Source organism: Canis lupus, chromosome 15 (genome assembly GCF_011100685.1).
Source record: "Canis lupus familiaris isolate Mischka breed German Shepherd chromosome 15, alternate assembly UU_Cfam_GSD_1.0, whole genome shotgun sequence".
In the NCBI taxonomy this organism is placed as follows: domain Eukaryota; kingdom Metazoa; phylum Chordata; class Mammalia; order Carnivora; family Canidae; genus Canis; species Canis lupus.
In genome coordinates, this window is record NC_049236.1 from 37,444,811 (window position 1) to 37,459,079 (window position 14,269).

The 14,269-nt window shown below is 36.1% G+C and overlaps 1 non-coding gene across 23 annotated transcripts in view; it reads left to right on the forward strand.

Annotated features, from left to right (window-relative positions):
* LOC102156315 overlaps window positions 1–14,269 on the forward strand; it is a 232,546-nt gene that overhangs the window by 69,652 nt on the left and 148,625 nt on the right. For 22 of the 23 annotated variants that reach the window (XR_005370647.1, XR_005370627.1, XR_005370626.1 and 19 more), the window contains 2 exons: window positions 3,832–4,039; window positions 6,090–6,294. This is a non-coding gene — a transcript (collagen alpha-2(I) chain-like). The remainder of the gene's footprint in view (window positions 1–3,831; window positions 4,040–6,089; window positions 6,295–14,269) is intronic. The other variant, XR_005370645.1, reaches the window with a different exon arrangement.

The window sequence follows — 14,269 nt, forward strand, 5'->3', positions numbered from 1 at the left end:
AGTGCTCCCAAGCACTGGCCATTGTGTCTTGTACATCAGCTAACCCCTTTAACCATCATCTTTTCACTATGGGTTCGATACTGTTTTTTCTAGAGAAGCAACAGAGGCCACAGGTTGTCTGAAGCTGTTGTAAATCCAGGCATTCTGATGGCTGACATCTGTGATTGGCAGATGCACCTTTTAAAAGTAGGAAAGACCATCCCATATAAGGTGGCAACATGACGCATGAACAATCTCTGTGAAAATTATCAACTGGTAGTCTGGGTGGCTCAGTTGGTTAAGCGTTGGCCTTCAGCTCAGGTCCTGATCCCAGGGTCCTGGGCTCCTTGCTCAGCGGGGAGTCTGCTTCTCCCTCTTCCTCTGCCTGTCATTCCCCCTGCTTGTGTTCTTTCTCTCTTCATCAAATACATAAATAAAATATTTTTAAAAAGTTATCAATTGATATATGTTTCGATAACATTTATAATTACCAGTGAGTTCTCAAATCTGCATATTTGAAAAGACAAGAGGAGTCTTAGTTGGAAGCCCATACCAAACTTTCAGGTTATCAGTGTGGAATTGACTATATGCCAGGAGTTGCATCTTATGCCCCATTGGACACCCTCAGCTCTGGGCATTTCTGCTGGCAACTAGAGAACCTAGCCTTGAGAGCCAAGTGCCTGTCTGAAGACAAACATTTGTCCATTTGTCACATGAAGAGGACACTTTACTTGAAATGATTTCTAGAATCATCCAGAATGTAGGAATACAGTTTGTATCTCATATACTGGGTTAAATCCTTTATGAGGAAGACATACTTTGAGATAGGAGAGACTGCTGGAAAAAATCAACATTTTGGCATTTATTGGGTGAAGAAAATTCACGCAGGCAACAAATGCTACTGAAATAGCATTGAAATGAGAATTGAAAGGAAAAGGTCCTGTTATGATGCAAACAACCAACATTGTGGGGGCGCCTGGCTGGCTCAGTGGGTAGATGTTGACTCTTGACCTCCAGGCTCTGAGTCAGCCACTGAGGGTGAACCCCCCATAAGCTTATGACTCTTAACATTTCTGTATCTATACATCCATCCCATTTTTCACTTTCTGTACAGTATCCAGAAAATCACAAGAGATACTCAACACTTAATTATAAAATAGGCTTTGTATTGGATGATTTTGCCCCACAATAGGCTAATGTAAGTGTTTGGCACATGTTTAAGGTAGGTGAGGCTAGGCTATGATATTTGGTAGTCGAAGTGTATTAGATGCATTTCTGACTTGTGATATTTTCGGTTTTTGATGGGTTTATCAAGACATAAAGCCATGGTAAATCGAGGAAGATTTGTACGATGGAGAGTTCTGTTCCTGTCCTACAAGCCCCATGTTCCCTACTGAAGCAACCACTGTTAGTGATTTCTTGTATATCTTTTCGGAGATTCTCTAAATATACAAACATCATGTACAAACTTCTATTAAATAAAAAGGTAACATATGGTACACCTTGCTGCACCATTCTTCCTTCTCTTAAGATGGATCTTAGAAATAATTTCATATCAGTACTTTTTCATTCATTTTAATGGCTGCCTGGCATTCCACAGTATGAATATAACCTTCTTTAACCGCTTACCTTTGATGACTTTTGGATCATTTGCAGGCTTTTGCTTTTGCAAATAGTGGTGCAGTATGAATATGGACCTCTGTGAATATATGTATCGTGAGGTTGTCACATTCAAAGTCCTTATTTGTTCTTACTAGACAATAGTTAAGCAATAGGGAAGAAATAACCAATTAGCACAGTAGGCAGAATAATAATAATATTTGCAAACATTATTTACTATGTGGTAAGTACTTTGCAGTAGTCATTTAAGTTTTACAACTCTAATGGGGAAGTTATTATTACTATTATTATTTCATTGTTGGTTTTAGTCATTGAAGTGAGAAAACCAGGATCTAAATTTACCCAAGAAGCTTGATTGCGGGTCTCTTACTCCTATGGCAGAATTCTGTTGCTTCCCAGTGATTCCCCTGCTACTTCAGCAATGGCAGAGCCTTTATCGAATGCCTACTGTGTGCTGAGCCATTGATGTATAATTTAATCTTCACAACAGTGTTACAAGGTGGTGTTACTGTTTTAAACAGTTTTTTTTTTTTTAAGATTTTAAAAATTTATTTATTCATGAAAGGGAGAGAGAGAGGCAGAGACACAGGCAGAGGGAAAAGCAGGCTCCATGCAGGGAGCCTGACATGGGACTCGATCCCAGGTCTCCAAGATCATGCCCTGGGCCAAAGGCAGGCGCCAAACCGCTGAGCCACCCAGGGATCCCTAAACAGTCTTAATGAAATTTGGTAACTTGCCCAAAGTCCCAGAGCTGGTAAGTGAGGGGCCAGGAATGGAATGGAAGCAGGCTCTCTGCCCCGTGACACCACGGTGCAATAGAGAGGAGAAGTAGGCATTTGGTTCTACATCCAGCGGGCCAGAAGCAGAAATAAAACAAACATGTGTGTGAGATTTAATTAAACACATTCAAGTGACCAGAAGGCATGTTGTGAGGGCCAACAGAAGCTGGTTGGTGGTACATGGATAAAAGCATAAGTAGGATTTACTGGTCCGTGTGGATCCGTGGTGAATACTTATCTACACTTCTCTGCAGAGAGGGCCTTTCCAAGTCTAGATTGCCTTGTTCTCACTGTTTCCATCTGCACAAAAGTCCACACCTGTGCATTGCATTTATAGAATAACCTGTTGTGAGGTGTGGCCCTGTCATCCCTAGAGAAAGAGCAGCTTAGGCAATGCTGCTCCGAGTCAGAATTTGTGCCCATAGGGAGCAGAAATAGTCAGAATTTGTGCCCACAGGGAGCAGAGATCAGCAGGTACCATGTTGGAAAATAGAAGGAAGAGCATGAAACTCCTCCGGGTCCGTTTCTCCTGTTTCCACTCCACTATTCCCAGCAGGGCTGCTGCTTGCCTGGCGTGTCCCAAGTCAGAACTGGGACACGGAGGTCTTCTAAAATAAGAGAGGTCTTGTAAGTCTAATACAAAGTATAATTTGTAACTGAAGTCATGTTTATCTGTTATTATTATTATTGCCATTAGGTTTTCATTGACGTGTATTTGCCATACAGTGTCATATTTGCTTGTGTGGTGACCGATGGTGACTGTGCTCAGGGTGAGAACTGAGTAACATATAGAATTCTCAAATCCACGTGTTGTACATCTGAAATTATTACCGTTGTTATGATTTTATAAATCAGTTTTATCACCTAGGCCATATTTCTGTGCTAGTTTTCCGTGTTTTAGATTGTGCCGTTTAATTCAGCGACTCTTTGGTGATGTTTCATAGACAAAAATAAAAGATGTTGTATAGATCAATGTGTGAGGACCACTTATGTGGGGCTCATAGTAAAGATACTATGATATGTAGTGAGTGCTCACCGCAGGAAAGATGCAAAAGGTTTTATATGCGTTATCTGAGTGAATACCAAAGCTCTATCAGGAGGCTATTATTCTTGTTGTTCCCATTTTACAGATGGGGGCTCTTTTTCAGACTTTTTGAGATTAACAACTTTAATGCTGTCAAAGCAAGCGGCTATGCAAGAAGAGAACACTTTCTAGTCCCATAGAACATATTTCCTCTTTGGGCATTTTTCCTTCCAGTCTCTGTCCAGATGTACTCAGTTATCAGTATATAAACAATCCCTATTCTGCTTTTTTCATTCACTATAGTCATAAGAAGTTAATTTTCTCAGCCATCCCCATTCTCATGTAATGACTGCCTACAAGTAATTGCTGTAATTTATTTAATAATTTTCCTCTTTGGGAATATTAGATTGTTTTCATTTTCTCTTACAGATACAACAGCGATGAAAAACTCTACATAAGTGGTATATTTTATCTTCTTTGAATTTCCTGGGAAAAAGTCTTTCAGTCAAAGAATAAAAAGCTTTTGACTCATTGGAACTTTCTGAGTTAGACTTGTTTTCACAGGAGCAAATAGTGAACAACATTGAAACATTTATTTTGGAATCTTAAGAAAAATTATATCTCGAACTCTTTGCAGGTCTGAATTGTTTTTTTGTTATTTTAAAGATACAATTTTGAATGAATATATGATAATTGATATATAGTGACCAACATGAGGCCTAAAGAGTGATTTTTTTTTTTTTTTTTTTGGCATTAAGTTTAAAATGGGTAAATTGGGCCTTGGGGAGGCTGATGTGTGCAAAAAAAGTATTCATTCTCCATCAGTGTGCACTTCTTGAGAAGCTACCAAGTGCCAGGCCACATGGTGGTCACCAAGTCTGTAATGATGAAGGTGACAGCCCAGATCCTTTCCTAACAGAGTATCACTAAAAGTCAGGTCTAAGATTTTTGTTGTTGTTGTTGTCCTTGAGACTATGCCACACGACACCCTCAACCTCTAACATTTTTGAGTCCTTTGTTCTTTTGCTTTCATGGATCCTGACATATTTCTTAAACGCAGCCCCAGACACCAAGGATAGAGAATATTTTATTTTCAGAAAGACATATACATAGATAAAATGTCTGAGAATTTCTGGAAGCATATGTTTCCCCTCTCATCTCTGTTGATAGGATTTAAGGAACCCTTTTATCTTCCTGGAATGAAAGTATCTTGCTCTGTAGTTTTGGGGATCCCTACATCATCTTATCCCTGTTGTATATAGCTTAGATTGCATCTAAATACATTTATCTTTTCAGCACTTCATGCTAAATAAACCAAGTGCAGGGACTTTGGACCTTCCATTACAGGAACATCCTCATGTGAAAATAAAATGTAAATTTAGGATACATACCATGATTTATTAAAATAGTGTACTGTACCTGCAATTTTCACAGGTAGAGAACTGTTTGGTCCCTTTTGGAAGCCAAATATATAGGATTCCTATTTAAAATGTAATTCAAATTGCATTTTAACTTTTCACTAAATTCTTCCATCCCCGAAAGACCTACTAATTTGTTGATGAATATAATTTTGTCATCATGTTATATATTATTCTTTTTAAAAGTCTGCAGCATAAGTGTTATTACTTCACTGATGTTGAAACATTTCATTGGGGAAAAATAATCGTTTAGTAAATATTACATTGGTTTAATGGCTAACCATGCAGATCAAACTCTTCACTGGCCAACTGAATGTTTCACTTTAAAAAGATATTATAATGTCATTTTATGGGAATGTTAGTATGTGTGTTACCAATATGCGTTTCAATTTCAGTAAATTCATGAACGTATATGTGTGTATATCTACCAATCACAGTTCTATATGGTTTGAGTAGACTGATTTTTTTGAAGGAAAAATTTATATTAGGATGTAAAGACATCTGTCTCTTTGTCTAAAGTGGTATAAGTTACTCTTGGCTGCCATGCCCAAATCAGTTTGTCACGTTATTCTCTATACATTTGATATCAACTTCTATGTGAGGATAAGTTCCAGGAATGGGAATTTATAGAGTACTCTTCTTGATGAAAAGGAGATGGGTGGAGACAACTTCATAATGTCAGAATCCTGTTTCTGTGGGTCGACTTAAAGTTACTGAGGCATGAAGCTGGCTCTGCTGGGTGGCAGTCTGTCCATAGACATTATTACCAAGGTAACCTTGATGTGGAAAAGAAAATACAAAGGCATCTGAAAAAAGAATTCTGATAGATTTTTTTTCATTCTCTTTCAATTTCTAATATCCCATATCCTTAACACTGGGGTTGAAGTACTACTCTCTGTTGCAACTTTACACATACCCTACTGTTTGAACTCAAAACCCTAGGAACTACATGTCTGAGATCTGAATGTATTCTAGGTCCCAAATCAATCTTGTCACTCCTCAGAAAGCAATGCAAGATAATAAGTAGTATTCACCTGATTGCTTTCCTGCTCGGAGACAGCTGGTGACGCGTGTCTTCCTGATAACCAGGAGTTTCAGATCTAAGGCAGGGATAAAGGGAAGCTGGGAGCTCGCAGAATCTAAATTTGACAGTCGATGGCTGAGGAGAGGGTCAGAAGGGATAGAATCTGTGACACGTATGAGAAAGGAACAAAATTTATCTGCTCTGGTTGCAATGATTAGATGTCTCTTTGTCTGGCTTTCTTACAGCGGTTGACTGATTGTACCCGCCAGCTGGCTAATATCATAATTAACAAAGTTGCTACTACATCTGCAAAGTTTAATCGAAAAATTTGCCAGTGATATGATGGCATTGTCACAAAGATCACAAGGGACACGGAGTTGACTTTTGCTCAAGGTGGAATGGCAAAGCTGTATAAGCAAGACAAGAAATTGTGAACTTGTTCAGCCAAAGGTATGTTTGTTGTGGGTTGTTTTGTTTTGTTTTCATAATTCCACACCTGAGCTTTCTTATTAAGGTTTTTGTTCGGTGGCTTGTGGGTTCGTTTTTATTTTTTCTTTTGTGATGAAAATGATTCCTAAAAAGATCCATATGCATCTTGAGCATTTACAGCATATTCTCTGAAAGCTTTGTTTGTTTTTTTTTCCAAATCTGGAAATTCAGAAATATAATAAAATGGCTTTTGATACAGAATAGAAATATAAAGCAATGTTTTGACTGTCATTGTATCTAATCTTCATCAGTTTTCAGAATAACTGTTAACAAATATCAATTGAACATTTTATATCGTGTAACATTGGATTTATTTCTCTCAACAATAAAAGCCATTTCTCTACTTTATTCTATTGTGTCAACCTCGTTATGGGAGTGAAAAAAGCATGTATAGCTATAGAAGATGTAGAGGTTCTATTTCAGTTTTAAGAAATGCTCAAAGCAGGGGGAAGGAAGGCTGGGGTCTTGACTTTCGTCAAAGTAATTGGGTTTTTTTTTTTTTTTTTAACATTTAGAAAGACTAGCATGTCTTAAAATTATGTGCTATTCCTCAATGCCAGTCTGGCCATTGACTGTCATACCTGTATTTTCTTTTCACTGTGATTTGCTTTGCTTGATTGAATATTCAGGCTCTGGGGAGTTTCCCAAATTACAGCCATCACATATTGCTAATTAATGAACTTGAATATTGATGAGGAGGAGCATGTGCCTCTGTGTATATATATATGCCTGTGTGCTTCCTCTGAGTACAAAGACATAGAGAGGAAGGTTTCTCAAAAAAAAATATGCAGAAGGTAGAGTTTGGGCTGTTTATGCTGTGTCACACCACTGCTGGAATACCAAAGCAATTGATTTGCAGTATAATTGGGACTTACACTGAGGTTTTTTACTTTCCCTCTGCGGTCATGCAGATCACTATATCATGGCATAAATAAAGCAATGTTTTATTTATTTATTTATTTTTACCCATGCCATTCGTTGTGTGTGTTAATAGCAGTTTTTAAACATAATGAAATAATATTTGGAAACAAGGTAATACATAACAATGCATATTTTTAATGCCTATTTAAACTTTCTCATGGCTTTATTCCTACTCATGGGAGACTAGATACTCTGAATATATTCATAAATATAAGAATCAAATTTCATGTTCTCAAATTTTAAAAATGGGCCATTTATGGGATCGTGAATTTTAAACCCTTTAAGTGTCCAAATAATAGAAAAATACTGTCTGTTGAAATTTTGGTTAAAATTTGACTCAACACATTTCCAATCTTCCCTAAAATTTAATGACATTGATAAGAAAAGCTGAATGTGAAGGCTTAAGATATTATTTTGTTATATTCTGGATGTTATTTTCAGAAGAGAGTGTTATTCTCATGAGAGAGACTCTCTTTTTTTTTTCATTTGACTTTGCATTTCTCCCCTCCTGGTAAGTGGTACATAATAGGCACTCAATATATATTTATCGAGTGAACAAATTAATGAATTTAAGTCTTTCTGCTGCTATTCAAATATGGTTAACATTTGCTTCCTCCAAATCAATAACTTTTGAACACCGTAAACATTATGGATAGAAACAAGGAGATGAATGGCATAATCACAGACAATAGGGGGGATTAAGTTCCTAAAATGATATAATGTTGTTTTAACCTAAACCTCCATAACATTTTGTGTCATTGAGATTTCCTATTGTAAGAACTCAGTTGGAGCAGCGAAGGTCTATGAGGATTAGAAAGAGCCAGGAAAGTGGTTCACAGCTGATGCACCCGTTCTTTTAAACAGGATTATCTCCTGAGATGTGTAGAAATGAACTCTTGTCAGAGTTTCAAAGGAATTAATATTTTTGGTAAAATGTGCTAATGTAAAGAGTTAGAAGATTAGTGATGCATAATGAAAGCAGTGCATTCTTTCGCATGGAAATAGGAATATAATAAATGTCCTGCAGGTGATTGGGGCTGTAGCAATTTTATTGAAGATTAAAGTTTGATTGACCTTTGTTAGGGTGATTAACCCTTCTGAAATTAAAAGCCAGAGCTGAATTATTCTGGCCAATTTAAATGCAAACATTAAGCAGGTCGTATGTCATTCAAATAATAATAATAAAAAACCCTCCTATTTTAATTTTCATTTTTGCACATCTGAATGGGATGATGCTTTGGAAAGATCATAGCTCTGGAGAGAGCATCCCAGTGGCAGGAAACATGGGATAATGTGTAGATAATTGGGAGCACGTGGAAGAGTCTCAGGCATTCCTCCCCCCATCAAAACATCAAAACCACCACCTCGCAAAAAGCAGGGAGCCTGAAGGCAATCTCCACACACTGAAAATGCGTGCTCTCAATAGAAAAACCAATCTAGAAATATCCTGAAGAGGTTAGAAATAAATAACAGTGACATCTTTATTCTAATCCACTGGCAGCCACCTAAACTGCATATTATATCCGTGTTAAATCTGTATGATGTCTCCTGAAAATGGGGGCTTTGTGGTACGGTTGCTTATGAAGCTGTTTGTAAAAGTTGATTATTTCCAACATTTAGAATTTCATTGCCTGTAATCTCTGAGAGTCTATAAATATATTCAGCATCTTATATGAAGTCCAAAAATATTATAAGAGGAGCAAGCTCTCGTTATTTACAAAGTCACATAATGGTTGGGTTTTATTTTTCTTTGTTAAATTTTTCAAGATGCCCTTGTGAAAAGTTGCATATTCACATCACTTCAAAAAACTGTTTCCATTTTTTCATATCGTGTTAAATTTTTTTATTACAAGGTCGGTGGTCTTTTTTAAGTCCCATCACATAATGAACACATCTTCCTTTTATGTGTCTGTGGATTATTAAAATGATAATATGAGTTCTCTTCATTCTATATGTAATTTACTTCTCTCTCTTTTCATCAAAGCATTTACTCTGAACATGTCAAGGTACAAAAGTCCCAAATATTATAGTGTAAAAATTAAGAAGCCTGAGGTGCTTTGGTTTATTTTTGCACAAGCTTTTCATGTACCTTTTTTAACAATTTTTTTCTGAAAGATAGGCTTCTACTCCAGGCCTATGAGGAAGTCAAAGATGAAAATCCTGTGATAGAGTGAGAGAGAATTCAGCTGGCAAAGTGACTCTGGCATCCTCTAAAGAGCTGGATGATACCTTGCAGCATAGATTAATAATCTGTTTGACTAAGATCTGTCTGCTATAAAGATAATTTCCTAATTCTTAATCATGGGGCTAGTATTCAACCATAAGCTGTAAACAAATATGTTGTCCTGTACCTTGCCTGATAAAGTGTAGATTATCAGCTTTAGTTTAGGTACATTAAATGTCCAACTTAAAAAAAAAATCCAGTTGTTCCATGATAATACTTGTTTTCTTGTTAGAGACACTTCGCCAAAAAGAAAGAAAGAAAAAAAAAAAAAAAAAACCCAAACACTACTGCTAAACTAAATCTCTAAAATAAGCACTATTCATTCTTCAGCTGTAATTCAATAATCTCCTCTAATTTGATTATTCTCATTTTACCTCTTACCAGAGCTGAATGAAAATAATCGGGAGCATTAAAATTTATTGTAAATACAACATCCTCTAAGCATAAAAAAACGAATATGCCAACCTACTGATAATATCTTCTATGCAATGCCATTAGTTACCAGCAATCTCTCCCATAAAAGAAAATCATGGCTTGAGAGGGTGAGATTCATATTGTCTTAGCATAGAGAAAAGACGTGCTGAAAGAGCAGAGGCAAATAAGATTAGATTTTGTTAAATCCCAAATCCAATCATTTGTTTTGCTTCAGTGTATTTAGAAGACATTTTTATTTCTTTGTTGCCTTTGTCTCTGGCAATCTGTTCCCCTCTAATCCACCCAGTCCCAGACCTGACATTTTCTCTTATGGCTGGAATAACATTCTTTACCATTAACAAGCAAAATTAATCCATTTGGTATTTTCTTGGGCCACATATTTTAGTGAGAGTCCTTGCGTTTAAAAAAATAGACTGGTCAGAGAGTGACCAGTGGTGTCATTTTATTCATTGCATATTGTGTGGTTTGTGAATCAACAATTTAATTCCACAAAAATTAAGACTAGATGTACTATGAGCCATTTTGTGGTGCCAAACAGAGATAAGTGGCAAATGCAAGGATTTTCAAGGTTTTTAAAATCACTAATGGTCAAGAAGTTGTCTGAATTTTTCAAAATGTTACTCTCCTCAACAGACAGTACTTCTAGAATAAAAGTATTTGGTTAATATTGGTCAAGTGAATTTTTTTCTAGGAATTTGTTTGACAAAATAATAAAGATACTCTAAACACAATAAATGCCCTGATGCTAACTTTCCAGGTAATTGTGAAAGCTCCATAGAATTAGTTTTCAGGTGAATTGGAAGGCAACCTAATGAAGTGGCATGTGGCCTATTGATGTATTCCATGCTACTTATATTAGCACCACCTCTACATATTACTGTGGAATATGGAGAACTGCTTGATGAAATAACTTTGACTAATCTGAGTTTAGCATTAGTATTTCTGGACCTATAACTGACTAATCTGCATTGGGTTTTGACAAGAATGATTTGGGCACCTTCTATGTACCAGGTATTCCCTACAACACAGTGAGGTGGGTCCATGAGCCATGTTTTATGAACCAGAAACTGAGACTGAGGGTGGAGAGTGATTTGACTGGGTTGGGAGCTGGTGCCATATTTCAAGGCCTTCTTCATCAGAGCTAGTGTTGCCATATCTGTTTTCCACGTTGCTAAAATTTTGGGTGCCTGTGAGCACAGGGGTTTTAGATTAATATAAACTCTTTCCTCACACAAAGGAATTTACTAAATTGCAGGAACTACATACAAGGGAAGAATTGGCTCTCCCTTGATTCACTCCTAAGGAACAAAAGTGCTTTAGAATGACAGATTATTCACTGGCACATCCATGCAATGAACTTCACTTATTTCAGAGACACTAAAAATTGCCCTCCCCAAATATTATTTAGTTCATTGGAAGTCAGCCATTAGGCTTTTTTTTTTTAATCTTTAAAAATGTAAGTATTTAGCATATCTTTCATTTGAAATTCATAAATAATTCTGTTTGAGTCAAAGTCAGAGGTATCCCTGACTTGTCTCACACATTTTCATTGGTTGAGCAGTTTAACAACCATTGATAAATGTGCCACCATGTTTGATGATGCCTGCTCTTGAAACTGGATATAAGCACAGGGGTCTGTTATATTTCTATTCCATTGGGAATTATCCAGTTGCTTATGCCAAATGAGTTTAAGGAAATATGTGGGAAAAATCTTGTTGATAAATATATATACACAAAAATACAGGTTATATGAAGTTACTGCAATATGAGAGAAAGATAACATGCTATTTGGCAAAAACAATTTTGGTTCTCATTTCCTGATCTATTATGAGAACAAAAGAATTAGTAGGGGTTAGACAAAAAGTAAACCTTTGCAAAATTAGGATAAGAAGTTCCAAAAGTTTGGAATTGACAGATCAATTTTCAGTTGGAGTCTTGGTCCACTTTTAAAAAGTTGATTCTTTTGGTCTGTGAATCTAAAGCCATCCTGTATCTGTCCACAAGGGCCTAGGAGAGTGCCTGAAACATGGAAGGTATCAAGGAAATGTTTGTTAAACTGAATTGTGACTATTACCATTAAAATAAAATTAGGGACACTGAACTCAATATTTCATTATAAAGTCCTGGGGTTTGCACTAAGAAATAAATCTAAGTTTCAAAGTCAGAAAAGAGAAAGGAGAAATTGAGATGATAGATAGATTCCCATACCTACTGTAGAATGCTTTTGAAAATGACCCAATTGTTTCCTTTTCTTTAGCTTTAACTCTAAGCCTAATTTCCTCCCACCCTGCATTTTTAGTTACTGGTTACTGATAACTTATCAACAGCTAAACTAGTTTTTCTGAACTGACTAGAATATCTAATCAAAATTACCAGATAGGTTTCTTTTTTTAGGAAAACAAGAAAATGATTCGCAATATTCGTTTTGAAAATGAATGAAAAGGCAACTGGCAACTAGAGGGCATTGTGTAGAATAGGGGAGAGATGGGAGAGTATTTGCAGGAAAATTAGAAATTTCTATTGTGATTTTAATGGCAAATGAAAGTCCTTTGTAGCAGAGAACAGTAAAGTGTGTAAGAAAAGGAGATCTACTGAGAGCATGTTTCCCTAAGAAAGACTAAGCAAGATGGAAGAGCAAGTTTGACCAACATCTCTTCTAAATATATAAATACTTGAGAATTCATTAACCATTTGAGTCCTGCTTAATGATGATTAAATCCTTAGGCAGATGTGAATCAACTTCACTATGTGGAAACATTGAGAGAAACATTTATGAAAAATATCCAATTTCTGAAAATACAGACCGATTAAAGTTTGAGATTTAATTTAGGGATTTTTACTCTGTCTGCATGATGTATATATTAATGATGATTTCTTTCCCCTCATTCTTCATCTTCATAAGCAAAAGGAGATTTTTTTACTTATTGACATATTACTGAAGAATCTAGCTTTTCTCCAAAATTACACATTTTTTGCATAAATGTGCCTAATTACCTGAATTCAGTTTTGATTAGCAGTGTTAATTGATGCAGCTGTGGATGGTATCTGTTTACCTAAATTACCATGTGCAAACAGCAATATGTCTGGAAGTGAATATGCTAAACTGAAAATACTAATTAGCTAAGACAGATTGTTATTCAAGTCACATCGTGGAGCTTTCTAATGAAAGCCTAGATGTGTCAGGGTTTTATGATATTCAGACAGAAATGTCTATATTACATATGATTTCTAAATTTAATTCGTAAGAACAGATGGGATGTCAGCCAGGGTTCTTCTGCCTTATTCCTGTATTAATGTGAATATTTTACTCAACTGGTGATATATTCATATGTTTTTTTTTGTAAGAAACTCATCGTGTGCTTTGACAGTGTGCCAGCCCTGCACATCCAGACTCATCTATTTCTTGGCCAATATATTCCCAGATTACATCCACCCACTGTCCCAAAGATGAAGATAAATAAACCACCTTGCAAATTTAACCACATCAACTGGTTAATTTAATGAAGTCCAGTAGTAGAAAGGTTAGTTAGCTTCCAGTGAGTAGTATTTTAGGGATTTTTTTTTTTACATCCCAAATAACTAATAATAATAATTTGATCATGGGATTCTTAGGAATCAATGAGCTGTTTGCAGCACTAAAAAGTAAGTTCTCGTTGCCTTGATGTTGTCGCTCATCTTCAGTCACCTAAAGATGGGTAGCAAAGCCATACTTATTTTGAAGTGCCCAGTTTTAAAGTATTACAGCTGTTACTGTGTCTTTGATTCCCATTACCAGTGTCCTAAAGCATGACCTGCTTTGCTTAAAGTTTCTCTCCAATGAAAGCATTAATCTTTTACTGTCTGCTGTGGCACTCAGTGCTCATTAATGGCAATTTAACTTAGAGGTACCCAAAGATTATAGTACAAATCCTGCACATCATATCACAAAGAATAATAGACCCATCCTCCCATTCCCAAGAGGCTGTATAACTGTGCTTAATACATAATAAGTCTCTTCCCAAAGGCTGTGAAAATAAGGCCTCTTGACTCAAACTTAAGAGTTTAAGATCCCTTATTAGATATTTTAAGATGCCATGAGCAAAATGGGGATAATTTTCATGATGCAAATTTGAACGTAATTATAGTTTGGCATATTTAATTTAGGTTTAAGTGAGAATTATAATTACCAAAAATTGAATTATTTCAATTATGCTAATTTCTATCCCCAAAGTTTTGTGTCATTTGGGTTCTCAAAGATAGGTTTAGATCCAGCAAAATTACAATGGAATCTAATACTAAACATAAGGAATTTGTCGAAATGATTCTGTTCTCATTATTTTGGCTACAAAAACGCTAAAATACCATGAACTGACCCAG